This window comes from Salmo trutta, chromosome 8 (assembly GCF_901001165.1).
Source record: "Salmo trutta chromosome 8, fSalTru1.1, whole genome shotgun sequence".
Lineage (NCBI taxonomy): Eukaryota > Metazoa > Chordata > Actinopteri > Salmoniformes > Salmonidae > Salmo > Salmo trutta.
In genome coordinates, this window is record NC_042964.1 from 40,675,499 (window position 1) to 40,688,258 (window position 12,760).

Consider the following 12,760-nt stretch of genomic DNA (forward strand, 5'->3'; position numbering starts at 1 on the left):
AAGAGGATAATTTCGTGTGAGATGGATAATGGATCTATCAAAAGTCATGAAAGAAATTATTCTGGGACCCTAGAGGAAATTACCAGTAGGACATGGACAAAGGAAAATACAGCACACACATAGAGATCAATAGCAAGTACACACAGATTGTAATTGAATCAGAGTTTTATAAATTAAAGCACATAGAATAAAAGAGTTTAAGGTTCTTACGAATAATCCTTCTAAAATTCTAGATTGGGAGAAGAAGCAGAATAAATATGAGTGTACTTTAACGACATGGGTAGTAAATCCTCTAAGGAAATCCCGGTATTGACGGGAGATGAACGGTTTATGCTGAGAAAAGATAAGAGGAACATTTATTTTGGCCCGAAATGGAGGAAGAAATACGATTTTGACGGATGTTTAAATGTTGAAAGATTGGAATTAATGGTAAAACAAATACATAGGGTCTGTGGGGATAAGACAGAAAAGCAGCGCACAGAAGGCCTTGACACCGCTCGGGTTTGGCTGGCAGAAGCTAGAAAGAGAGTGGAGGGGGCCAAGAGTAAGGGAGTTACTAAGAATGAATGTTTGGGTAGCCAGGAGCAGACAGAGAGGACTCCCACGGCTCCCACAGAGACACCATCTAAACCCGAATTATACCCCTCCCTGGCTGACCAGGGGTGGCGGGAGAACCCAGATAACGAGGTGGTGGTAGTGAGACGGAGGCAACCACATCAAGTGCCGCCTGTACCAATACCCCCTCCCCCATATGCTGGTCCTCAGGGAGCCGAGGGAGGTAGAGAGGAAGAGACACAGAAAGGAGAACAGGTTTTAACAAACTTATGTAGAAAGTGGATAGAACCCGAGGACAGAAAGTGCTACAACTGCAATATAAAGAGATATGCAGTACACTATGAGCAGCATGGCAAATGTGAGAAAGAGAAGAAGGAAAGGAAAGGAGCAGAGTATTTGATGGCCACTCTAGGAGAGATTGAAGGGAATGGTAGAGGTGACAAAAGAGAACAGAATAGCAGGAAAGGAGAGAAAGAGGAATACAAGTGTTTCAATTGTCACAAGCTAGGACACCTTGCTAGACAGTGTAAAGCACCGTGTAACCACTGCAAGGAGGGAAACCATTCTCGTAAAGATTGTAACAAAAACAGAGACAAGAAAGGCCAGAGAGGGGGTCGAGACAAATACAGAGAGAAGAAGGTCAGGCGCCCACAGCCAGACTCAGAGGAGGAATAAAACATTGAGGAAGTTTAAAACTAATGATTGGGGGGAGTACAATGGAATTATAAGTATTATTAGGTTTTGTTTATAGTCAACTTTTGGGTTTTTGAATAAGTGTGATAGGATGAAACGCTTACCAAGTGGTTATTTTATGGGAAAAGGAGCACTTAGCTCTCTTTGGGAAAAAAAATCAAAAAAATCCTAGGGACAGGATATCTTAAAGGGGTATACACACATGGCATTTTGGAAGTTTTGTTTTCTTAGTTTAATTAAACACGTGAAATTCTTTTGATAGGGAATGTTCTGGGAACCTGGGATACAAAATGTAGATAAAGTTCTTAGCCTTAATTTATTTAATGTAGTAAGAAACACGGTTCTGAAAGGGTGGTATGACTTTTGACCCCTCTGGTGACTTTTCCTGTGTGGTCTGATCAGCCACATTGAAAAGCCATGTGGATGGTGAATTTAAGGTCATTGGTGATATTGATTTTAAGGGAATTTGGAGAACATATAATTATGATGGAGTTAAAGTTCTTAGACACAATTGATAATTTGAACCAATGAGAAGACTAAAAGGGCAAAGCCTTAGACTAAGGGTAGGCTTCTTTAAGTCTATTTTCCTAGAACAATAAGGGTAAAATAATTTTTCTTGGTGGAGTAAATCAGATTAGTCATTTTGATCTGATTATGTGATTTGAAAATATTTTGACCAGTAGCAGGGGTATTTTTTACATGATCTAGATAAGTTTATTTTCCCTTAGGAAGTCAGCTGTTGTTGAAAGCAGTGTAAGAGATTAAACACAACAAGGCTGTGGAATTGATATAATAGTATTATATTTTGTTGTGAATAAGTTTAATAATGGTAGACTTAGGTCAACAGGACAGGGATATATGACATCTGTAGGTGATCTAGGATCATTGAGGGTATTGTAATACATTTAAGTAGATATGCAATATCTAGACAGGTTGATTTTTCTAAAACTCAGGAGTGCAACCAAGGAGACAATGAGACATTTAGTCAATATTTGGAAACAACCCATATTATGACAAAAAGCTGGAGACAGAAGGGCAGACGGAGAAATCCTCCCCTACACTGCTGAAACCTTGAGGGTTGGGGAGTAGCAGGAAGAAAGGAGGGGGGCCAGCAGGAGTAGATAGGAAGAGAATTTGGTTCACTTAGCTTTAGGATATTAATTCATGGAGAGACTATCGGCTCCATAGGCATGTATTTTAGTTTTGATTTTAAGTTTATGTCTGGTAAATTTGCTAGGAGGAGATATGATCATTTTGTTGAAAGTAATTGTTACCCTAACTAAAAGGACAATGAAAGCTTAGTTGGTTTCAGGTGTTAGACACTGAACCATTGCCCAGACACTATTCTGCACAGTAGGCCAAAATAGTAGCATTGACTAGAACCGGTGAAATAAGAAAGGAGCGAAAAGTTACTATTTACACAGACAAGCACATAGATATTTAAAACCATACAAAGCAGCATAGATACATCTTAAAGAAGATAAAACACTTGACAGAGAATTGTTACAGAATAGCCGAGGATGAAGGCCCCAGGGAGAATTGGACATGTGGAAAATGAAAGGGGGCATCCTACAAGAGAAGGTCTGACATAAAGATCATTTACTTAACCTACCAAAGACATTGTATGGATACGCAGCAATATTGATACATAGGCTAAGCAATGTATCAAGGGGAGGGAAGTATAGTAAAGTGGTTAGGAAAGAGTGATGGCCTAGAGGATAATTACTTAAACAATTTTTTTTGTAAGATATCCATTCCAACAGTTGGAAATTGACCTTATTGAGATATTCCGAAATGAGGGGAAGAAGGGGTGTTTAACAAGAATAGATAAGTATAGCAAATGGGTAGAAGCGTTCCCAACTTACTTGGTGGACATGATTATGGTAGCTAAAATATTAATTCAAGATATTATCCCTAGAGTTGGTTTACTAGGAGCCATCTCTTTAAATGATGGATGACAGTTTAGCTAATCAGGTAGAGCCTATAGAATGCCAGAATTAGAGATACCAGAACAGGTAGACATAGAAGTTGAAGAAATACTAGCAGAGCACATGAGAAGACTGTTTGTTAACCAAACCCGTATGTCCAAGATTTTGTATCTAACAGGTGAATTACAGGAGAAGGTGATTCACTCAGTACAACCAGGAGACTGGGTGTGGATCCAGTCCCTGAGGAGAAAAGACTGGAAGCAGCCCCGTGGGGAAGGCCCATACCAGGTTCTGTTAAACCACTGCCTTTGCCATTAGAAAAGCTGAGAGAGTCACTTGGGTCCACGTTATCCACTGCAAGAAGGTATGTACACATATGAGCACTGCTGATCACACACAGAGTTAGGAGAAGAACCGAGTACCAACAGGGTCCGGGGGTTACCTCCTTAATGAAGATTTCCTATCCCGACCGCTCATCACTGTGTGTGCTCCTAGAGGTGTGAGTATGGGGTGGTACCTAGCAGAGAGACTAAGGGCAGGAGAGGGTTGGCGGTTTTTGGGAAGAGTAGAGACTCTGAGCTGCATCATAGTCTAATCTTTCTGATACATTCAGATCCACCACCTTCCGGTACTAATCATACGATACCGTTGTCATTGAGAAGAAGTAGAAGATAAACGATATAATACACTGATGAGTGACTTACAGAAGAAGGAGTCAAAGAAGATCAAGATGTAGGATTCAAGGTAAACATTAAACAACTTCCTGGTGAAGCAGAAAACTGTACAGGGACTGGGTGGGTCAGATTGAAGTACTCGGCCTACACACATAGGTTCACTTAAATTCCTGATGAGCACCAGTGTTATATATACAAGAATGGCACTGAGAACTTAGATGATTTTAATGACTGAAAGGTAATTGGTAATGTGACTGACTTAGGTTTGAAAGATGAATAGAAAATGTTTAACCTCACAGCACCTATAACTGATGAAGGGTGGGCTAGTACCAGCAAACGACGCATACGACAGAAATTACCACAAAGGGTGGTTAGGAACTTGCGCTCTGGGGTTATAGGTCCAACCAGTTCGAGTTAGTCATCTGAGGCCAGTTATAGGAGGTTAAAGTAGGCACAGGAGGAGTTTTGACCAGGATGGGAGTAGCTTTGTCTAGATGGATGCTATGGCATTGTCATGACGTTGGCCTCTTTGGGTACAGGAAGGACAGTTGACCCCCTCCCCTTTGTACCATCACCCAACCTGATTTCCCCCCAACCCAGGGTTGTAAAAATTCCAAGAGGAGAATCTACTACAACATGTTTCATAGAGAGACAAAGGAAATTCTTCCAAGTCATAGAATTGGAGAACCAAGAGACATGTGTGTTCTGGAGAAGATATGGAAGATTGATGAAGACTCCAGCTACGAACTGATCCGCTTGGTACAATTTTGTGATACTCAGAAGAGACAATATAGCCATATTACCCTAAAACGGTCTACATGATAGCCTCAGCGATGAGACTGAATCCACATGGTTGTATAAAATGTATTAATAAGGATAAAGCTATTTGTAATACATTGAGATGCTATGTACTGATGTTAATGTGATAGAATTATATTTCTGTAACCAAGTCTAGCTCAGTCATAGGCACGCCCCAGGGACACATACAGGACCAGGCGTCATTTGACAAGCCTTTTCTATGGGTACTATAAAACACCCCCTGATTTACATTTCTAGAGACCAGGCCTACACTCTATTGCGAGTTGGCTCATAGGTTTGACCAGCCAAGTACTCTACTGAAAGTGAACCATACCACGTGGTTAACTTTTAGACTATCGATATCGACAGAATAAGAACAAGTCTTTGATATTAATTATTAGTCTGCAGCTAAGTAAATTATATCCTCGAACGCGAAGACCAACCACATCCATTCTATGACGACATTCATGAATGTCGCTCTGACAGATCCATTCTAACCGAGAGTGAGAGAGAGAGAACGCTGACAAACTCTCCATCAGAACAAAACTCTCCAACAAGAATCCCGACGACACATGAGCGTAAATATATATTGATTGCAAATGTTCCCGAATGAGTGAGCCTTCAATTGTCAATTGTTAATATTAATGAACTCTGTGTAACTTCTCAGCTTACCGTTTTATGACCCATTGTCTAACAGACCAGCCATGCTTGTTAGCCAGTAGGGCACATTACTATGCCAATCCTTGGTGACGATAATTGCTGTTTGTATGTTTTCTGTTAATTACTTAGTGTAGTAAATAAATGATTTTAAGACAATTGATGTATGGATGATTTTAGTAAAGACTGGGTTCGTGCAGATAACCAAGAATTACAACTTTCATGATGAGACTGAAACAACATACGGGTTAAGATTGACTGCTATCGATGTAAAATTTTACTAAGTATTTTAAGAGTTTATTCAGAGGATAACAGCTCTATAAACGTTCTTCTATGGTGCCCCCGTGTGAGGACTCAAACTAAAATGCACGTTGGCTCATTTTGATAATACATTTATGGAGCCCCCGTGCGAGGAATCTAAGATAGAATTGGACTTTGCTGTGAAATTCTATATATCAATTGTGCAAACAGAATTGTACAAACAGCCTGCTATCTAAACAAAGTGATTGTGCATTTTCCATTGAGAGAAGCTATTTAAAATAGCCCCGGTCTTATATCGATAGCAGTGAGGAATAAATTCCAGTTTTAGTCCGTTAGGCCAAACGGTACTATTTCTGTCGATAAATATTAACTTCTAGAGTAAGGTTAGAATTTAGAAGTTAACTGTCCGGTAACCGAGCCGAATAATTTGCCTACCGCACTAGGACAGTGTGGGCAGACCGTATGCGTATCTGTATTTTAGTACCGTGTCGCTCCGGTCAGCATAAACGCTAGCAGAATATGCTGAATGGGGTTAAGGTGAGACGTCACTAGAAAACCCACCCTTTCCATAAGTGAAAGGATCCTATTTTGGTGCTTGGAAGGATACTTCTGAACCAAGTAGCAATAGCTTAGCATTACGGGCAAGCTAACAGAGAGGGAACATTTCCTCTCTCCGTACCACGTTTAAAATTCCTCCGTAGCGCGACGGAAGTCCGACCTTTGTACTTCCGTTTAAATTTCATCATTCTGCACCCTGGTGGTGAAGAATTGCCAGTACATCTCTAGGGGAAATTCAAACGTGGAGCACGGGATATGACGTCTCATTCAATTTAACTAACAAGTGAAATTGCCAGATTTACCTTTTCAAGTGGATCTTTTTTTTTTTAAATATCCAAAATTGATTGGGCGTCCATAATGAGACATTATTAACTTTTTCCAAACTTAACTTAGATGAAGCAAGGCTCTCAGGTTAATTGAAAGTTAATTCCCAGATAGCCTATACAGGTTTGAGATATCATAAATAGATTAATCAGTAAAATCTGCTTTAGCAAGGCACATTCAGTAAAACCCATTACTGACGGGAGTGAATCCCATGTGGCTTCGGCCTTAAGGGAAAGTATAGTGGCGAATGTACCCTAAACATTTAAACCACATTACTGTTATGATAACTCCGCAATCTGAATTGCTTGGGTATCATTGCCTCATTCAATTTATTTAGTTAAATTGTCGAACATACCTTTCTAGGTTCTTCCAACTAAATGAGACAACTTAAACTTTGCATATTAACCTTGATGAAGCAACCTCTCAGGTAATTCAAAGTTAATTCCCAGATAGCCTATACAGGTTTGATATATCATAAATAGATTAATCAGTAAAATCTGCTTTAGCAAGGCACATTCAGTAAAACCCCTTTCTGACGGGAGTGAATCCCATGTGGCTTCGGCCTTAAGGGAAAGTATAGTGGTGAATGTACTCTAAACATTTAAACTACATTACTGTTATGATAACTCCGCAATCTGAATTGCTTGGGTATCATTGCCTCATTCAATTTATTTAGTTAAATTGTCGAACATACCTTTCTAGGTTCTTCCAACTAAATGAGACAACTTAAACTTTGCATATTAACCTTGATGAAGCAACCTCTCAGGTAATTCAAAGTTAATTCCCAGATAGCCTATACAGGTTTGATATATCATAAATAGATTAATCAGTAAAATCTGCTTTAGCAAGGCACAGTCAGTAAAACCCCTTTACTGACGCTCAGCCCAGGTAGGAGCGTACCCTAGTGGTGAAGGGTCCCAACATTTGACCTACGGTTTGCACTTATGATATCCAATCAATGGAGATTGTATGAACCAATCGTCTCATTCAATTTAATAAGTTAAATCGTCGAACATACCTTTCTAAGTTCTTCCAATTAAATGAGACAACTTAAACTTTGCATATTAACCTGGATGAAGCAAACTCTCAGGTAATTCAAGTTCAATACCCAGACAGCCTACCCAGGTAGGACTAATCATTGGCCTTGATTAATTCAATTTGCTTTTGCAAATTCATTCACGCCCAACTTCCACAGTACTGTACAGTACTGATGGTTCATTAACGTCTATAAATAGATTAAAATCGTCTTTGCAGCTCCCCACATTCCAAAACCAAATTTTGGAAAATTAGGAAAAACATTTTTCCTTTCAAATGTTCTTATAATGTGCAGGCTATCAGAGGGGGTGGTCCCCACTCGCCCGCTAATTAGTGAACCTCCACCCGTAAATGGATTGATCTCTGACCTCAGCAGCGATAACAACCCTAATTATGCCATTAGTGGAAAAGCAGACAACAATGTTTTCCAAAATCAACCATCGGGCGCAGGCCTCGTAAAGGTTCTCTCCAGTCTAGCTCTGATGTCTTGCCATCCGAGATTGCCATCTGTCCAATACCGCAGTGCACAGCTGAAGCACGAGCAGGTAATGGTAGACATAAAGGGACAGGTGGAGAGAACCGGGAAACCAATGACCAAGGCAGACAAGGGAAAAATTCTGCTAGCTATGGAACTGCGTTTGAAAACTGAACAATTAAATGTAATTGCAAAAACGTATGACGATGAACAAGCACAAGCTCTTCAACAAAATCGTTTTCTACAGGAACAAAATCATATGCTACAGGAACAACTCGATTTAGCCAAAACTAAATACGATGATGTCCACGCCAAACTAGATAAATCTGAAGAGTTATCTACAAACAGGAGCGCTCAACTTGACAACATGCATGCTGTTTTGTTGAATGTTACTCAAAATAACACGGTGCTCCTCAAAGCGCTGCAGACCAAAGACGATCAGTTAATGAACACAATGACAAAGTTGGATGATAAATCAGCAGAACTTAATGAAGTCGCTGACCAAATGAATGATGAGAGAACTCAGGTGATGAGGTTGGAAATGTTGATTTCTAAGCAAGCAGAGGAAATCTCATCACTGAATCTCTCGCTCCGTACTCAAGACCTCTATCTGCAAACCATGACAGATAAGTTTGAGACCGAAAGGAGCAGGTGTGACACTCACGTGTCCAAAATCAGTACTCTAAGCGCTCAAGTGGACTCTGCAATGCAGCAGAATTCCACCCTTAGGTACCATCTGGAGGAAATCCAGAATGGTCACGCTCTACAGCGCGACTTCCCATCCAAGCAACCGGAGCCCTGTACTCACAGGAGTGAAGACAATAGGTTTCAGACCTTGCCTCCCTCATGTGTCCCTCAGTCTTCTCCTCTTTGCCCTTCGGTACTGAGTAATATGGCGCCTCTTGGCCAACAACAACAAGGCTTGGCTTCCTCTCTTGGCCTTTCGGCCCCAATCTCTCCACAGGATGAAGCCAACCCTCTCCGCCCGCTTGGCGCGGAATACCTTGACAAACTCGTCAAGAATTTCCCCACCTTTGACCCCGTTCCAGGTCAGCCAAACGATACTGAGACGTTCCTAGCTGACATAGAGGACGCGTTGGATGGCTACCCGAACGCTACGGGTTCTGACAGGGTTTACCTGTTGAAGCGAACGTCAAATAGACACGTGACAAGGTTCATTCGTCTACTACAGCAACACGTGCTAAATGACTACACTAAACTTGCCACAGCTTTGAAATTAGAATTCAGTGGTTCTGCGACTCGCAAACACGATAGCTCACTGGCTAACACCGTCAAACAAGCTCGGAACGAACACCCACAAGCTTACTATCATAGGCTTCGTTCAGCTTACTTTGGCCTACTCACAGAAACAGGAATGGAAGAGCTTTTACCATTCAAACAAATGTTTCTGTCGAACATGTATCCCACCTTCATTACCTACTTGGGCCCTGCCACCCACATTGGCTTGCCTATCTTACAACTCAGAGAGCTTGCAAGCACAGCTTTTGAGGCATCAAAAGTTCACAACGCTAAGAGCCCTGACCACTCAGTTTTGAAGTTTAACCAGGAGCACTCACTCCAGTTAGAGGGTGCATTATCAGGTATTGGAGCGTCGACAGATGACGCACAACAACAGTTTCTACCACGAAACCACGATTCCAATAACCTCCGCGGTCGAAATAACTGTAAAGTACGTAGCCATCAACATGACTACTGCTACAATCGACCCGTTCGCTACGTTCCTGCACCCAACCCACAAAAAGTGTCAGAGCACAAGGGTAACAAAGGGTTGAAGGACGATCAAAACGTAGACCAATGTTCTCCAGAAGTCCCACTACGGGAAGAACTTAAGCGAGAACAATTTGAGAAAAGGGTAAAAGATAAGTCACAAGGACTAGACGAGGAATTACCGGACACCAGGTCCGCAGGAATTAACACCCATAGCAAGGACGTTAAAGTTCAAATTTCTCCCGCTCTCATTCAAGACCCTATCCAGGGCCCGCTTGATCAAGAAACAAGCCCCCGGGCTTTGTCTATAGACTCTGATACAAAAGTTGCGAAGATAAAGGTCAAACGCTTCGTTAAAGCCAAGCCCACTCAAAATCGGAAAAGTCAATCTGCTTCCATCTTGAACAGACATGGCACATCACGTCGTTGCGAACGACCACTCCACTTTGTGGGGAATATGTCCACTAACCACGAATCTAAACGGCCATACCTGGAAACAGTCCTGGAGGACTGCTTAGCTTGTCATGCGCTAATTGATTCGGGTGCGACAATATCACTCATCTCTCAAACATTGTTTGATGATCTCAAAAGGGCTTTGAAGCCAACTAAACGTTGGTTAAAAGTGGAACGATGCGACACTAAACTTCGAGGGGTCACTCAGACTACCTCGCCTCTCACATTGAGAGTCATGCTGAAACTACACTTCCAGGACGTATCGCTCGTTCACCCTGTGTATGTTACCAGCCTCGAAACTGTAACCCTCCTACTTGGAGCAGACTTGATGGATCGGTTACTCCCATTGATGGATTGGAAAACCAACCAGGTATGGTCACAGGCCACAGTGCCTTCTCCACTGACCACACTGTCTTCCCCTAACGCTAGCTGCAACGCAGTCCTTCACGAGGGGTATCTGTCGAAAGCACCCCTTGGGAAAAAGACATTTAGAAACCTCTTGGTACAAAATCCGATCCATGGAGATATTACGATATCTCGACACATTCCATCAGCCAACCTGATTGACCATTCTTTTCATGATTTCGAGCCAGCTGTCTCTGTGAATAAGCAACTTCCCTCCTCCTTGCAGTCGTGCAATACGATAGTTGATATGAACTTCTCTTGCCCTTTGGACACTTCCGCAAGCACTGCGGCCATCTCAGCAAGTAAAACATTGATGCACAGAGTATACTCTGCTTCCGATGATACACCTTCCGCTTTGTTCGGGACTGTCACCCCTTACAATGACACTAATGGCGTCAGTCCAGCAACTGACCCGATGACCCCCACTGGTGAAACACTTTGCGATATCACAGACCGATATCCTCGTCTCAGTTCGCAGGTAATGAAGAGGTTGCCACACGCGGACGCGATGGGGACTGACATGCCTCGACAGCCACTGAGCGTTTTGAAGCACAAACACCAGGAGATTTGGTTGAAAGGTTACAGCCATTCTCATAACAATGCGGCCGCTGAAAACTCGTACGTAGGGTCCGATCTTCTTGTTTGCGCATCGGACACCAACACCACCCGCTGGTGGGGGGGTCCCGAGGCACAAAGGGGGGGAATAGTAGCCCAGACCCATGATGAGCCTCATCGAGGCCGGTGGGGGGGTCAAGACTACGGACAACACCGTACGAGGCCGCCAGAGCATAAATCAAATCTAGTTGTAAACTCTCCTATGAGAACAGTGAGGAGCAGACAGGCCCCTAGACGGGGATTATCTTAGAACACATCTAAGATAGTAATGAGGTGTACCACACTGGTCGTAAAGGAAGTCCAGTGGACTTGTCCACCTCCAAAACAAATGGCATCAATAATCATTCTTTGCCATGTGTAGGTTCAACTACAATACAACTAGTAAAATGCTCCAATCACGTGTTCCGGTAGATAACATTTCAGAATAAATCGGTAGGATAACTGGTCCCCTTGAGTACCAGTACCAATACTAGCAACAGTCAGTCCAGCTACAATCAGTAAGAAGGTTAGAGATTTAACCAATCAAATTACCATCGACAACAGCGACATAGGAGTCACTCACAGTGCAACACGTGGAGGGGAATCTCCAGTGCACTCTTCCAATGGTTAACACACATGTCACTAATAAATAGGACCCTCCATTCAGGAGGGAAATTATTAGAAGTCATGAACCATGATCACACCACGTATGACTGGTCCAATACTTAAAGAGTACTTCCGTCGTGAGGTTAGCTCCTCCGTGGATAACATAGCTATGAAATAGACTTCATACCTATCGCCACTACAAAAGTGGAAGAAACAGTGACTTGTAGAAAAACTACTACAGACTCCCTTGACACCAATTCTGACTGACCTCCAGGCATTGACCTGAAAATTACCTGACTACGTCAGACTCATTCTGAACAAGTTGTAATCTGCCCGGATACTTGGTTTCCTTCCCTTGACATGCGCGCGTGTGTAAGCATAAGCGCACATGCACAACGGAACATCCAATTAGGATTTATGCTAGGATCACTTAAGGGTCCAAACAAAATACCAGCCTTAGTAAAGTTGAACATTTACTTCTAGGCCTTTGACTCTACAGCACTCACCAGTTTTCTTCCCAGAAGTCCGTAGGTCATACCTGTAGACTGCCCAAAACTAGTGCATTACAGCTGTAGACTTATCATATAGTTATCAACTTAGGATAGCGCCTAAGCAACACACCAAGTAGGAAAACCCTAGATATGGCATTAGAGACAATGCCATGATAATCATTTTGCCAGAACATTGGACGTATATAGAATACAGTCCAATTAGATGATTTTTTTTTTGTGTGAGAACTATATTTTGTATAATTTTTTGTTTTGTTTATGCTTTCATTCCTTTTCGGTTCAGTTCCTTTGACACATAGGAAGTGATAGAGCCATAAACAAAGTCCCCATACAACCATCACTTAGTGCCACAACGCCGCTCATTGGGGAATGAATGTAATTATATATATTTCATGAGTGTGTGTGCGTTGTTAACATCTGCCTAAGTTACTGCCCAGATCTTCCAGTCTGGACGACGGGTCCGGAACGGCGACCCCAAATCCGGACACCCACAACCTATCCTTGTGG